The sequence below is a fragment of the Acomys russatus genome, chromosome 1 (assembly GCF_903995435.1).
Source record: "Acomys russatus chromosome 1, mAcoRus1.1, whole genome shotgun sequence".
Classification (NCBI taxonomy): domain Eukaryota; kingdom Metazoa; phylum Chordata; class Mammalia; order Rodentia; family Muridae; genus Acomys; species Acomys russatus.
In genome coordinates, this window is record NC_067137.1 from 97,518,222 (window position 1) to 97,531,512 (window position 13,291).

The 13,291-nt window shown below is 38.4% G+C and overlaps 1 pseudogene; it reads left to right on the forward strand.

The window, feature by feature from the left end:
* The first annotated feature begins 10,982 nt into the window (after positions 1-10,982).
* Positions 10,983-11,943, forward strand: LOC127196502 (L-lactate dehydrogenase A chain-like; annotated as a pseudogene).
* Positions 11,944-13,291: the final 1,348 nt, after the last annotated feature.

Genomic DNA, 13,291 nt, shown 5'->3' on the forward strand with positions numbered 1-13,291 from the left:
GTGTGTGTGTGAGAGAGAGAGAGAGAGAGAGAGAGAGAGAGAGAGAGAGAGAGAGAGAGAGAGAGAGAGAGAGAGAGAAAGAGAGGGAGAGAGAGAGAGAGAAGAGAGAGAGAGAGAGAGAGAGAGAGAGAGAGAGAGAGAGAGAGAGAGAGAGAGAGAGAGCAAAGCTACTCACCTCATATGGCCAAGAACTAGAAAGAAGCTGATGGGACAGGACCAGGCTAGAAATACCTGCAAAGACATGCCTGAGGAACTTCCTCCAACCAGGCCCTACTTCCTAATAGCCTATTCATGAACTCATCAGTAGATGGAGTCAGTAGTGAATTAGTGTCCTCATGATCGAATCTCCTCTCAATGGTTGGACATACCACCAGCTTGGGACCCTCCCACACACAAATCTTTTGTGGAGATACCTTTTGCAGCTAATGCACAATGCCAATGTACTATCACAGTCAAGACAGAGCTCGTCACACTGTGTTTGCAGTCACATTTTTTTCTTATTGCCTAACCCCTATTACTTACTTTGTCTGTACTCTATCACAAGAGGTGATAGTGAATCTGAGAGTGTAATATAAATGGAATTGTAGGGCTTGCCACCTTTTGAGTCTGGCTTTTCCCACTCAGGATAATGCCCATGAAATTCACTCAAGTTGTGTGTTGTTTTTCTTTTTTAAATTGTGGAGTAGTATTTCATTATATGGTTTTGCCATATTTTGTTTATCCACCCACTTAATGAAGGATGTTTAGGTTGTTTTCAGTTGGGCACGTAGGAATAGAGCTACTATAAACATTGTGGTCAGGTTTCTGTATGAACATAAGTTTCTGTTTCTGCATGGTAAATAATGAGAAATGAGATTGGTAAGCCATATGCTAAAGTGTATGTTTAACTTTATAAGGAGCTTCCAAATGGCTTTCCAGAGTGGACTCACCATTTTGTGAGGTCTGCGAATTCTAGTTCCTTCACATTTTACTCTATACCTGGCATTTTAAGTGTAAACTTTCTTATCTTAGTCAGTCTAATAGATGCTCAGTGGTGTATCATCATGGTTTTGTTTGTTTTTCTTTGATCGTGTGTGTGTGTGTGTGTGTGTGTGTGTGTGTGTGTGTGTGTGTGTATTCTTTCAAAATTCAGATATCCTCTTTAGAGAAGTGTTAGTAGTAATAGTCTTTTACAAAATTTAAATATATGGCTTCATTTATTGTACAGTTTTTTCCCCTTGGCATGTTTGAACACAAGTCATTTGTTAAATATGTGATTTTGACACATTTTTCTCAGTCTGTAGCTTGTCTTTTGGTCCTCTGAACAGTACATTATTATTTTTTGCAGAACACAAATTTTGAAGATGTTCACTTTTTGTATTTACAAAAAAAACCATATTTTATGCTTTTGGTGTCATATCTAAGAATATTGATAGAAATTTTGGACTCGAGGATTCTCACTCAAGTGTCCTATAACATTTGTAGTTTTTCATTTTATGTTTTGAGCCAGAACTACTTGACTTAATTTTTGCATGTGGCATAAAGTTGGTATTTTTAGCATATGGATATTCAGTTATTACAATACTGTTTGCTAAAAATACTGTCCTCCCCACAGGATAGTGTTGGCACTTTTGTCAAGACTCTTCTGGACATATTTGTCCTATTTTTGGACTCTGTTCTTTTTCAATGGTGCTTGTGTAAGAGAAGAATTCTTCCTTTACCTGTCCATTCTTTGTAATACTGTCTTGAATTTTGTCTTTTTGTAGTTATTGTTAAAAGTGTATGATTTCTCTAATACTGTTCTTCATTGGTAAATTGCTTGAGCTGTTATTTTATTTCTCTTTCATGCACATTATAGAATAAACCTGTCTAAATTTACAGAAAAGAATCTCACTGAGAATTTGATTGAATATATTTAATATATGATGCTACCTATACTTTCTGTAGATGTCCTGAGGCCTGATGAAGGAATGTTCTTATATCCCTAGGTCTTAAATTTTGTCAAATGGGTTTCTGAAGCAATTGATAGGATTATTTGGTATTCATATGATGAATCATGGAGTTGAAATTTTCTGCTAATTTATTTATTCCATTTACTTTACAGCCTGATCCCAGTTCCATCCCTCATCTCCTTCCAGTCCCACCCTCACATCCCTTTCCTTCATTCCTCCCAACTCTTTCTTCTCAGAGAAGAGGAAGCCACCAAGGGATACCAATCTACCCTGGCACCGCAAGTTGCAGCACACAAGGCAGGCTTAGCTAGAAGAAAGGGATCCAAAAGCAGGCAACAGAGTCAGGGACAACCCCTACTCTCATTGCTAGATGTTCCACATAATGACCAAGCTCCATATCTGCTACATATGTGTATAGGGTGTAGGTCCAGCCTATATATACTCTTCAGTTGTTGGTTCAGTCTCTGTGAGCCCCCATGGGCCCATGTTAGTTTACTCTGTAGTGTATTCTTGTGGTGTCCAATGCCTTTGACTCTTTGGCTTTCTCTATCCTTCCTCTCACTCTTCCACAGGACTCTCTGAACTCATCTTATTGTTTGGCTGTGGGTCTATGGATCTGTTTCCATCAGCTGTTTAATGAAGCCCCTCAAAAAGACAGTTATGTTAGATTCCTGTCTGAAATCATAGCAGAGTATCATTCATAGTGTCAGGGGTTGGTTCTCTCCCATGGGGTGTGTCTTAAATTGGGCCAGTCATTGGTTTGCCACTCCTTCAATCTCTGTTCCATCTTTATCCCTACACTTCTTGTAGGCGAGACAAATTTTAGGTCAAAAGTTTTATGGGTGGGTTGGTGTTTCCCTCCCTCCACTGTAAGTCTCACCTGGCTACAGGAGATGGTGACTTTAGGCTCCATATTCCCTGCTACTAGGAGTATCAGATAGGGTCACCCCTATAGACTCCCTGTTCTAAAGATGCCCACTCCCCACTGATTTTCATTTTCTATCCTGGTCCTCTCCTCCATCCAACTCCCCTCTTCACACCTGATCCCCATGCCCAGTACCCTCCCCACCCATCCCCCCACCCAGTTCCCTTCCTCCATTCGAGAGAAAAGGTGGATGAAGTTAGGCATTTAAACTTCAACTGAAGTTAAGCTTCCCAATTTCAATGTAGTTGAACCAACGCAGTTCAACCAACAGTTGGTCACCGTACTTCTACTTCTGAGAAAGGGGACTTACCTCATAGTCAAAAAGGGGCGATTAATCACAAAAACAGATGAATTCTAAAATGCATCCTTACATGTTTTAAAGCTAAACATTTCTTATCTATGTATCCATTACATAAGTTCACAGTGAGTTCAGAGTGTGACAAAGGTTGACAAGGCCTAAAGGTTAACAGGGCTTAAAACTTATAAGAACATATGGCTTATCAATTAGGACTGACCTAACTATACATTATCCAGCTATCCCTTAGTTCATAATGAGTTCAGGACAATAATTTTATCTGTCTTTCATTCTAAGAAACAGAGTAAATTTAAAATGATAGCATAATGATGCCACCAAATGACAAGGTATAAGGAATTATAACAACAGTTTGTATATTTAGACATTAAGGGTTCATGGAAAGCTTAAACCAACTTGCCTATGTTCATGGTGAATACCAGGATTTGTGGTGCCATCTGGAGTGAAGGCTTATCTGAGGCCACAAATCTGCTTCAAGACTATCCCCTAGTGAGGCATCTGGAGGTCCACAAAGGCATTTATTGCAACCATAAACTCTCTAAAATTGCTTTAGAAGATTTAAATTCAATTGAACTTTTAAGCTATTTGAATCAAATTAGGAATTCCATAATCAGGGATTAATTCATCTGAACAACAAACAGTACATCCTCAACAAGATCCCATAGGAAGTTTGCTCAGTCAGAGCTGGTCAATACCCAGAAAGTAACAGTTCACACCAATGCCAAATTTTTTTTTTTTTTTTTTGGTGTTTTGAGACAAGGTTTCTCTGTGTAACATTGGCTGTCCTGGACTTACTTTGTAGACCAGGCTGGTCTTGAATGTAGTCTTGGTTGTCCTGGACTCGCTTTGTAGATCAAGCTGGCTTTAGACTCACGTTGGTGATCCACCTGTCTCTGCCTCCCTGGGTTTTGGTATTAAAGGTATGTGCCACCACGACTGGCTTTAATGGTAGATTTTAGAGAGATGTAGCAGTGCACAATTGACAGGGTTGTTGTCAGAGGTTAGAAGCAATTCTGGGATGTATCACGGTACAGACCTTGCAAAATACTGGATCCCTTCCAGAGATCTCTCATGGCTACTGAACTCCCCCAAATCAATGGCTTTTGACATCATGTGAGAGGCTGGAAGAGGTTCTGGGGTTACATTATGGTACAGACCTTGCAAAATACTGGATCACCTCCTAGAATGCCCACATGCCTAATGAGCTCCTTTAACAGGATGGTCTTGACACTTGTCCTTGATTTTAGTGGAAGTGTTTTAAGTTTCTCAACATTTAACTTGGGTTGGCTTTTGGCTTGTTGTATGTTGCCTTTATTGTGTTTATATATGGGCCTTTTATACCTGATCTCTCCAAGACTTTTAACATGAAGAGGGTTAGATTTTTTTCAAAAGCTTTTTCAGCATCTAATGAGATGATCATATGTGTTTTTTTCTTTCAGTTTGTTTATATGGTGGATTAAACTAATAGATTTTCATATGTTGAACCATCCCTGCATCCCTGGCATGAAGCCTACTTGATCATGGTGTGTGATGTTTTTCATGTATTCTTGGATTCAGTTTGCAAGATTTTTTTTTAGTTTGCAAGTATTTTATTGATTATTTTCACATCAATGTTCATAATGGATGTGAGTCTGAAATTGTCTTTCTTTGTTGAGTCTTTGTGTGGTTTAGGTATAAGGGTGACTATGTCCTCATAGAATGAGTTGGTAATGTTCCTTCTGTATCTATTTTGTGAAATGGTTTGAGGAATATTGGTACTAATTCTTCTTTGAAAGTTTGGTAGAATTCTGCACTAAAACCATCTGGTCCAGGGACTTTTTTTGGTTGGGAGACTTCTAATGACTGCTTCTACTTCCTTAGGGGAAGTTAAATTTTTTAACTGATCTTAATTTAACATTTGTAAGTGGTATCTATCCTGAAAACTGTTAATTTTATTTAGACTTTCCAATTTGGGGGAGTACAGATGTTTAAGTAAGACCTAATAATTCTTTGGATTTCCTCAGTGTCTATTGTTATATCCCCATTTTCATTTCTGATTTTGTTAATTTGGATATGCTCTGCCTTTTAGTTAGTTTGGCTAAAGATTTGTCTATCATGTTGATTTTCTCAAAGAACCAGCTTTTGGATTCATTGACTCTTTGTATTGTTCTTTTTGTTTCTAATTTATTGATTTCAACCCTGAGTTTGATTATGTCTTGCCATCTACTACTCTTGGGTGTGCTTGCTTCTTTTTTTAGAGCTTTCAGTTGTGCTTTAAAATAGCTACTATGGGATCTCTCCGATTTCTTTGTGAAGGCACTTAGTGCTATGAACTTTTCTCTTAGCACTGTTTTCATTTTGTCCCATAAGTTTGAGTATGTTGTGACTTCATTTTCATTGAATTCTAGAAAGTCTTTAATTTCTTTATTTCCTTTCTGATACAGTGGTCATTGAGTAAGGAGTTGCTCAGTTTCCATGAGTTTGTAGGCTTTCTGTTGATTCTGGTGTTGTTGAAGTCCAACTTTAATCCATGGTCTAATAAAATACAAGGTATTATTTAAATTTTCTTGTATTGTTGAGGTTTGCTTTGTGACTTAGTTCACAATTGTATTTAGAACACAATTGTTTTCAATTTTGGAGACAGTTCTATGAGGTGTTGAGAAGAAGGTATATTCTTTTGTGATTGGATGGAATGTTCTGTAGATATCTGTTAGGTCCATTTGATTCATAATGTCAGATAGTTTCATTCTTTCACTGCTTAGTTTGTGTCTCAATGACCTGTCCCTTGATGGGAGAGACGTGTTGAAGTCTCCCACTATTAATGTCTGGGGTTTGATGTGTGATTTAAACTTTAGTAATGTTTCCTTTTACAAATGTGGGTACCTTTGCATTTGGGGGATAGATGTTCAGAATTGAGAACTCTTCTTGGTGGATTTTTCTTTTAATGAGTATGCAATGGCCTTCTCTATCTCTTTTGATTAATTTTGGTTGAAAGTCTATTTTTATTAGTATCAGAATGACTACTCTTGTTTGCTTCAAGGTTTGTTTTGAAAACCTTTCCCCAGCCCTTAATGTCTGTTTTTGTTGTTGAGGTGTGTTTCTTGAATGCAGCAAAATGATGAATTCTGTTTCACATCCATTGTATCTTTTTATTGGGGAATCGAGTCCATTGATGTTGAGAGATGTTGATGACCATTGATTGTTAAATCCTGTTATTTTTGATGTTGGTGGTATTTGTGTGTGTGTGTGTGTGTGTGTGTGTGTGTGTGTGTGTGTGTGTACTTTCCTTCTTTCAGTTATTCTGGTGTGAAATTATTTATTTCTTATGTTTTCTTGGATGTATTTTACCTCTTTGGGTTGGAATTTTCCTTGTATTTTCCATAGGGTTGGTATTTTTAAAACTTAGTTTTGTCTTGGAGTATCTTTTTTCTTTATCTATGGTGATTGAAAATTTTGCTGGGTATAGTAGTCTAGGTTTGCATTTGTAGTCTCTTAAAGTCTGCAAGACATCTGTCCATGCCCTTCTAGCTTTCAGAGTCTCTGATGAGAAGTGGGACATAATTCTGATAGGTCTGCATTTGTAAATTACTTGGCCTTTTTCCCCTTTCAGCTTTTATTTTTCTTTCTTTGATCTGTACATTTAGTGTTTTGATTATAATGTAGTGGAAGGATTTCCTTTTCTGGTCTAATCTAATTGGTATTCTGTATGCTTCTTGTATGTTTATATGCATCTCTTTTTTATGTTGGGGGAATTTTTGTCTATGATGTTGTTGAAAATATTTTCTGGTCCTTGGAGCTGGGACTCTTCACCTTCTTCTATTCCTATTATTCTTAGATCAGGTCTTTTCATAGTATCCCAGATTTCCTGGATGTTTTGTGGCAGGAATTTTTTTAGATTTAACATTTTTTTTTGACTGAGGTATCAATGTCTTCTATTGTATCTTTTTTTTTTTTTTTTTTTTATTAATTTATTCTTGTTACATCTCAATGTTTATCCCATCCCTTGTATCCTCCCATTCCTCCCCCCCCCCATTTTCCCATTATTCCCCTCCCCTATGACTGTTCCTGAGGGGGATTACGTCCCCCTATATATTCTCATAGGGTATCAAGTCTCTTCTTGGCTACTTGCTGTCCTTCCTCTGAGTGCCACCAGGTCTCCCCCTCCAGGGGACATGGTCAAATGTGAGGCACCAGAGTATGTGAGAAAGTCGTATCACACTCTCCACTCAACTGTGGAGAATATTCTGACCATTGGCTAGATCTGGGAAGGGGTTTAAAGTTTACCTCCTGTATTGTCCTTGGCTGGTGCCTTAGTTTGAGCTGGACCCCTGGGCCCAAATCTGCCTATCATAATGTTCTACTTGTAGATTTCTAGGACCCTCTGGATCCTTTTATTTTGCTGTTCTCCCATGCGTCTCTCATTTAGAGTCCCAATAGGATGCCTTCCCCTCTGTCCCAGTTTCCTGGTAAGTGAAGGCTTTCGTGGGACATGCCCCTTGGGCTAGTATGCAGATATAAGTGAGTATATACCATTTGATTCTTTCTGCTTCTGGGTTAACTCACTCATTATGATCATTTCTAGCTCAATCCATTTATCCACAAATTTCGGGAATTCCTTGTTTTTAATAGCTGAGTAGTATTCCATAGTGTATATGTACCACAGTTTCTTTATCCACTCTTCTACTGAGGGACACTTAGGCTGTTTCCATGTTCTGGCTATTATGAATAAGTATTGTATCTTTTATACCTGATATTCTCTCTTGAATTCTGTTGGTGATGCTTGTGTCTGTTGTTCCTGTTTTCTTTCCTAGGTTTTCCATCTCCAGGATTACCTCAGTTTGTGTTTTCTTTATTGCTTCTCCTTCCATTTTCAGGTCTTTCGGTTTTATTCATTCCCTTCACCTGTTTGTGTTTTCCCATATTTCTCTAACAGATTTATTTGTTTCCTCATTAAAGACCTCTATCATCTTCATAAGATTGGACTTAAGGTCATTTTCTTGTGCTTCAGCTGTATTAGAACACCCTGGGCTTGTTACAGTATGATAGCTGAGTTCTGGTGGCCTTTAGCCATCTGGTTGTCTCTGGTATTGACAGACTGCAGGTAAAGCAAATTGAGTTGTGGGCCAGAAAGTAGAGTGCATAGGAGCAGGTGCAGTTTCTGGTGGTCCCTGAGGGCCACAGGCCTCTCTGCCCTGGGTATACACAGCCCTCTGGGGATGGAGGATGAACTGGGACTGGGAATCAGCTGCACAGGTAGAGTTGTATTTTTAATGTTGCACATTCCTTGACTATTCAGAATGATCTGTACTTGCTTGTGTGTATGATCTTTTTATATTATCCTAATTTAATTTTCTCATGGCAAATATTGATGTGTACTTTTCATTCTTGTGTCTTCTCTCTTCTTTTTTCATTGTCTCCTTCCCTTCCCCCTGCCTTCCTTCTTTTCTTTCTCCCTTGCTCCCTTGCACCCTCCCCCCATAATTTCATTGCCCATCTTTGTTTTTTGGTGTCAGCATAATCCTTGCTTCATAAACTTTAAGAAATAGAAGCTCTAGAATTGATTTTATTTATTTTTCAATGTTTGATGGAGTTTGCCAATGAAACTATGTAGTTAGTTCTATTGATTACTTCTTTTGGCAAGTATGTTTTAAACTACAAATTAATTTCTTTAATAATTTTAGAATTATTTAAGCTAGGTTGACTTTGAGTACTTTCCAATTTTTTAAATGACCCAACCTATTTCATCTTAATTATCAAATTTATTTGTGTAGGATTACTTTGAATGTTCCCCTACTACTCATTTAATGAATATGGAGTCTGAGTTGTTCATAATCAGTATGTCTTCTCTCTTCTTTTCCCATGCCAATCTTCCTAGAACTTTTTAATATTATTGATATTTGATTTAATAAGTTTTTTATTTAATTGATTTTTTCTTCTATTTTAGTTCCTTTGTTTCTAGTGTTTTTACTATTTCTGTGTTTATTTTGCTCGCCCCCCTTAGTTTCTCACTATTGAAACTTATTGTTTTTCGTTTTGTTTTACTCAAAATTTGCTTGTTTTCTCAAGTCAGTATTTAGTGCTGTATATTTCTCTAGAAATATTGACTTGGTGCTTCAAAACTCATAGGGCTTGTTTTTTACTCTGGCTTAGTTAAAAATATTTCCTAATTTCCCTTGAAATGTCCTCTTTAACCTATAGATTGTTTGGAAATCTGATGTTTAGCTTCCCAAAGGTTTTCCTCTTATGTCTCTTTACTGTATTCTATCTTAATAAACTGCAGCCCAAGATCATGCTTTCTATGGCATCCATTACTTCAGTGGTTAAGGTTTATGACTCACAGCGTGGTCTGCCTTTGTGATGGTCCAAGAGTGTGCAGTCTGCTATTTTTAGTTGGAGTGTTCCAGAAATGTCAATTAGATCCAATTGGTTAATTGTGTTGTTCTGTTCTTTGTTCTTGTTGATTCTCTATTAGTTCTGTTTATCATTAAGAGAAAAGTGTTGAAGTCTCTAATTATAATTATAGATCTGCTTAATTCTCATTTCAGTTTTTATTAGTTTTTTTGTTCATGTATTTTAAAGATTGTTGTTCTGTTATGTTTATGATTCCCATTTTTTCCCTGGTTAATTGACCCTTGTAATTTCATTTTTGATATAATTCTTGTCTAATATTAATTTAGTCATTGGTTCGTTCTTCTGATTAGTATGCTTATAGTAAATTTTCCTATTTCCTTTATTAGGAACCCACTCATTCATTATATATAGACCAAATTTCTTATAGATAAAATATCATTGGGTCTTGTGTTTAAAAATATATTCTGACAATATCTGTCTATTTATTTATTTATTTTTGAGAAAAAGATTTACCATGAAGACTAAGACTAAGTTGCTCTGCAACTTGTGATTCTCTTGCATTAGCGTCTTGACTTCTGGGCCATAGATACATAAAACCACATCCAGATATAATTTATCTTTTAATTAATGTATCAAGACCATTTTATGTTATGTAATGTATATTACAATTTAAGCTTGCCATCTTATTATTTGTTTTGATTTTGTGTTCTGAATTTTGATCCTTTGGTTTTCCTTCCTTGCCTTTATTTGGGCTTTTGAAAAAATATTGTTAGTGTGCTTACTTTGTTGTATCTTTGTATAATTATTAAAGTTCTAGGGAGTATAGTATACACACTTAGCTTCTACAAACTACTTAGAATCACTAACTCACCGTTTCAGAATGCAGAAATCTAAGTACCTTGGGTTTTCTATTCCCCCTCTTATGCTGTAGTTGTTTTATGTTGTTCCTCTGCCGACACTGATGCCTTACCAGGTGGTGTGATAATTTCATCTTTGATTCTCAAGTGTCAAGGATGAGGGTCTTCACTGTTGAGTAGTGTAACCACTTCCCGCTGTTCTTCATCCTTGTTCTCCAGATTGTCTTCTAGTATGTCTCCCTTCTCTTTGAAGAATAGCTGCCAGCAATTCTTTTTTTAAATTTAATTTTATTAATTTATTCATATTACATCTCAACGGTTATCCCATCCCTTGTATCCTCCCATTCCTCCCTCCCTCCAATTTTCCCCTTACTCCCCTCCCCTATGAGTGTGACTGAGGGGGACTTCCTCCCCCGCTGCCAGCAATTCTTTCAGAACAGATCTAGCAATGCTTTCTCTTTTATTGGAGAGCTTTATTTTGCTTCAATTCCTGAAAAATATTTTTGCTCGGTATGGAATCTGTTAACTATGGCTTGCTTTCTGAATGTTGAAAGTTGGTGTGTAGCTGTTGCACGCTCTGTGCCCACCATTGTGCACTAGCAGTCCTAAAAGGTTCAAAGTTCAAGATGGCAATGTGCAAGGACCAGCTGATTGGGAATCTTCTCAAGGAAGAACAGATCCCCCAGAACAAGATAACAGTTGTTGTTGGTGCTGTTGACATGGCTTGTGCCATCAGTATCTTAACGAAGGACCTGGCAGATGAACTTGCCCTTACTGATGTCATGGAAGGCAAACTGAAGGGAGACATGATGGACCTCCAGCATGACAACCTTTTCCTCAGAACACCAAACATTGTCTCTAGCAAAGACTACATATACTGTGACTGCAAACTCTAAGCTGGTCATCATCACAGCGGGAGCCCATCAACAAGAGGGAGAGAGCCGACTCAATTTGGTCCAGCGAAACCTGAACATCTTCAACATCCCAACGTTGGGGAGTACAGTCCAAACTGCAAGCTGCTCATTGTTTCCAACCCAGTGGAAAATAGGTGGTTTTCCCAAAAACCCAGTTATTGGAAGTGGTTGCAATTTGGATTCTGCTCTGTTCTGTTACCCGATAGGCGAAAGGCTGGTAGTTCATCTGCTAAGCTGTCATGGGTGGGTCCTAGGGGATCATGGATACTCCAGCGTACCCATGAGGAGTGGCGTGAATGTTGCTGGTCTCTCCCCGAAGAATCTTAACCCAGAACAGGGCATTGATGCAGGCAAGGCGCAATGGAAGGAGGTCCACAAGCAGGTCGTTGACAGTGCCTATGAGGTGATCAAACTGATGGGTTATATGTCTTAGGCCCTTGGCCTCTCTGTGGCTGAGAGCTTAATGAAGAATCTTAGGGCAGTGCATCCCATCCCCACCATGATTAAGGGTCTCTATGGGATCAAGGATGAGATCTTCCTCAGTGTCCCTTGTGTCCTGGGACAAAATGGAATCTCGGATGTTGTGAAGGTGACCTTGACTCCTGAAGAGGAGGTCTGCCTGAAGAAGAGTGCTGATACCCTCTGGGGGGTCCAGAAAGAGCTGCAGTTCTAAAGTCTCCCCGTGTCCTAGCACTTCACTGTCCAGGCTGCCACAGGGTTTCTATGGAGACCACACTCTGTCTCTTGCTCATCTGTCTCCAAGACACACTGCCAATTGTGTGCTGGCTTCAACAATCCTGGGAGCCTGCTGTGTCACTGCTGCGCACCATCACCAAACACACCTAGGCCAGCGAGTTCCTAATTAGTCATAACCTGGCTCCATTGTGCAAGTCCATTATGCATATCTTGTGCCTAACTGTTCTAAAGGATACTATTTTTTTGTGTATTGTATATGTCAGTAATGTACATTGCAATATTATGTAAAAAGTAAGATCTGCATATGGATGATGCAACCAACTACCCAAGTGTCATGCCAATGAAAACACCAAATAAACCTGTGCCAAATCCACAGCTGTATGATCCATTGCTTTCCTGTAATGTGTGCTTTGTCCTCTGGTAGCATTTATGACTCACAGTTTGCATTTAATTTTTTAGTATTTGACTATGCTTAAGTATAGGTTTCTTTGGATTTATTTTATTATGGATTTGCTGAGCTTCTTGAGTTTTTAGGTGTATTTGTCCTTTGGGGGAATTTCTAGTTAATATTTCTTCAACTGTTTTCCAGCCTCAGGTGAGTTTTAAATGGTAACACAAATGCCACATGTTTTCGTGTCCCACAAGTTTCTGAGATTAACATTACTGAAAATATTTTGGATATTTAAAATGCCCAGCTTGCTGGCTCTTTTCTCTGTTCTCTGAATTTTTCTACTGACTGAACACCACATCTATAGTTCTCAACTTTCCTCTGTTCTCTGGATTTTTCTACTGACTGAACACCACATCTATAGTTCTCAACTTTCCTCTTGATTTTCCTTAATGTCTTCTTTTTTTCTTGCTCAGACGTGTACTTCTATATTACTTTCCAAAGTGTTAGTAATTATCTAGTGACAGAGGTGCCACGGGAGGAAGTTGAGGACAGATTCTTCTGAAACATCTTGCAAAGAGCTACTTCTCCTGTTTAGAGTGCCAGGCCCATAGATGTGGAGCCCTTCACAAGCAGGTTGTGTATAGATTTTGAGGCAGAGTTTACACTAAGAACAGACAAGGAATGCTTTGACACTGGCTCTGTTTATTTCCCTACACTTACTGTTCTTGCTTGGTTTGGTGATTGCCTTTAATATGAGAGTCCCTGAGAATGCCTTCCTGGGTGTGGACAGTGGCCCGAAAAGTTTTGCTGTGTATTTACGGCCCCAGATAAGCTCTGGTTATCAGAGACAATGGCGAGGCATAGGATTGGCTCTCTGTGCCCAACAAACACACAGAAACACGGACAACTCTGTAGGGTGGGCCAGTGATACTTG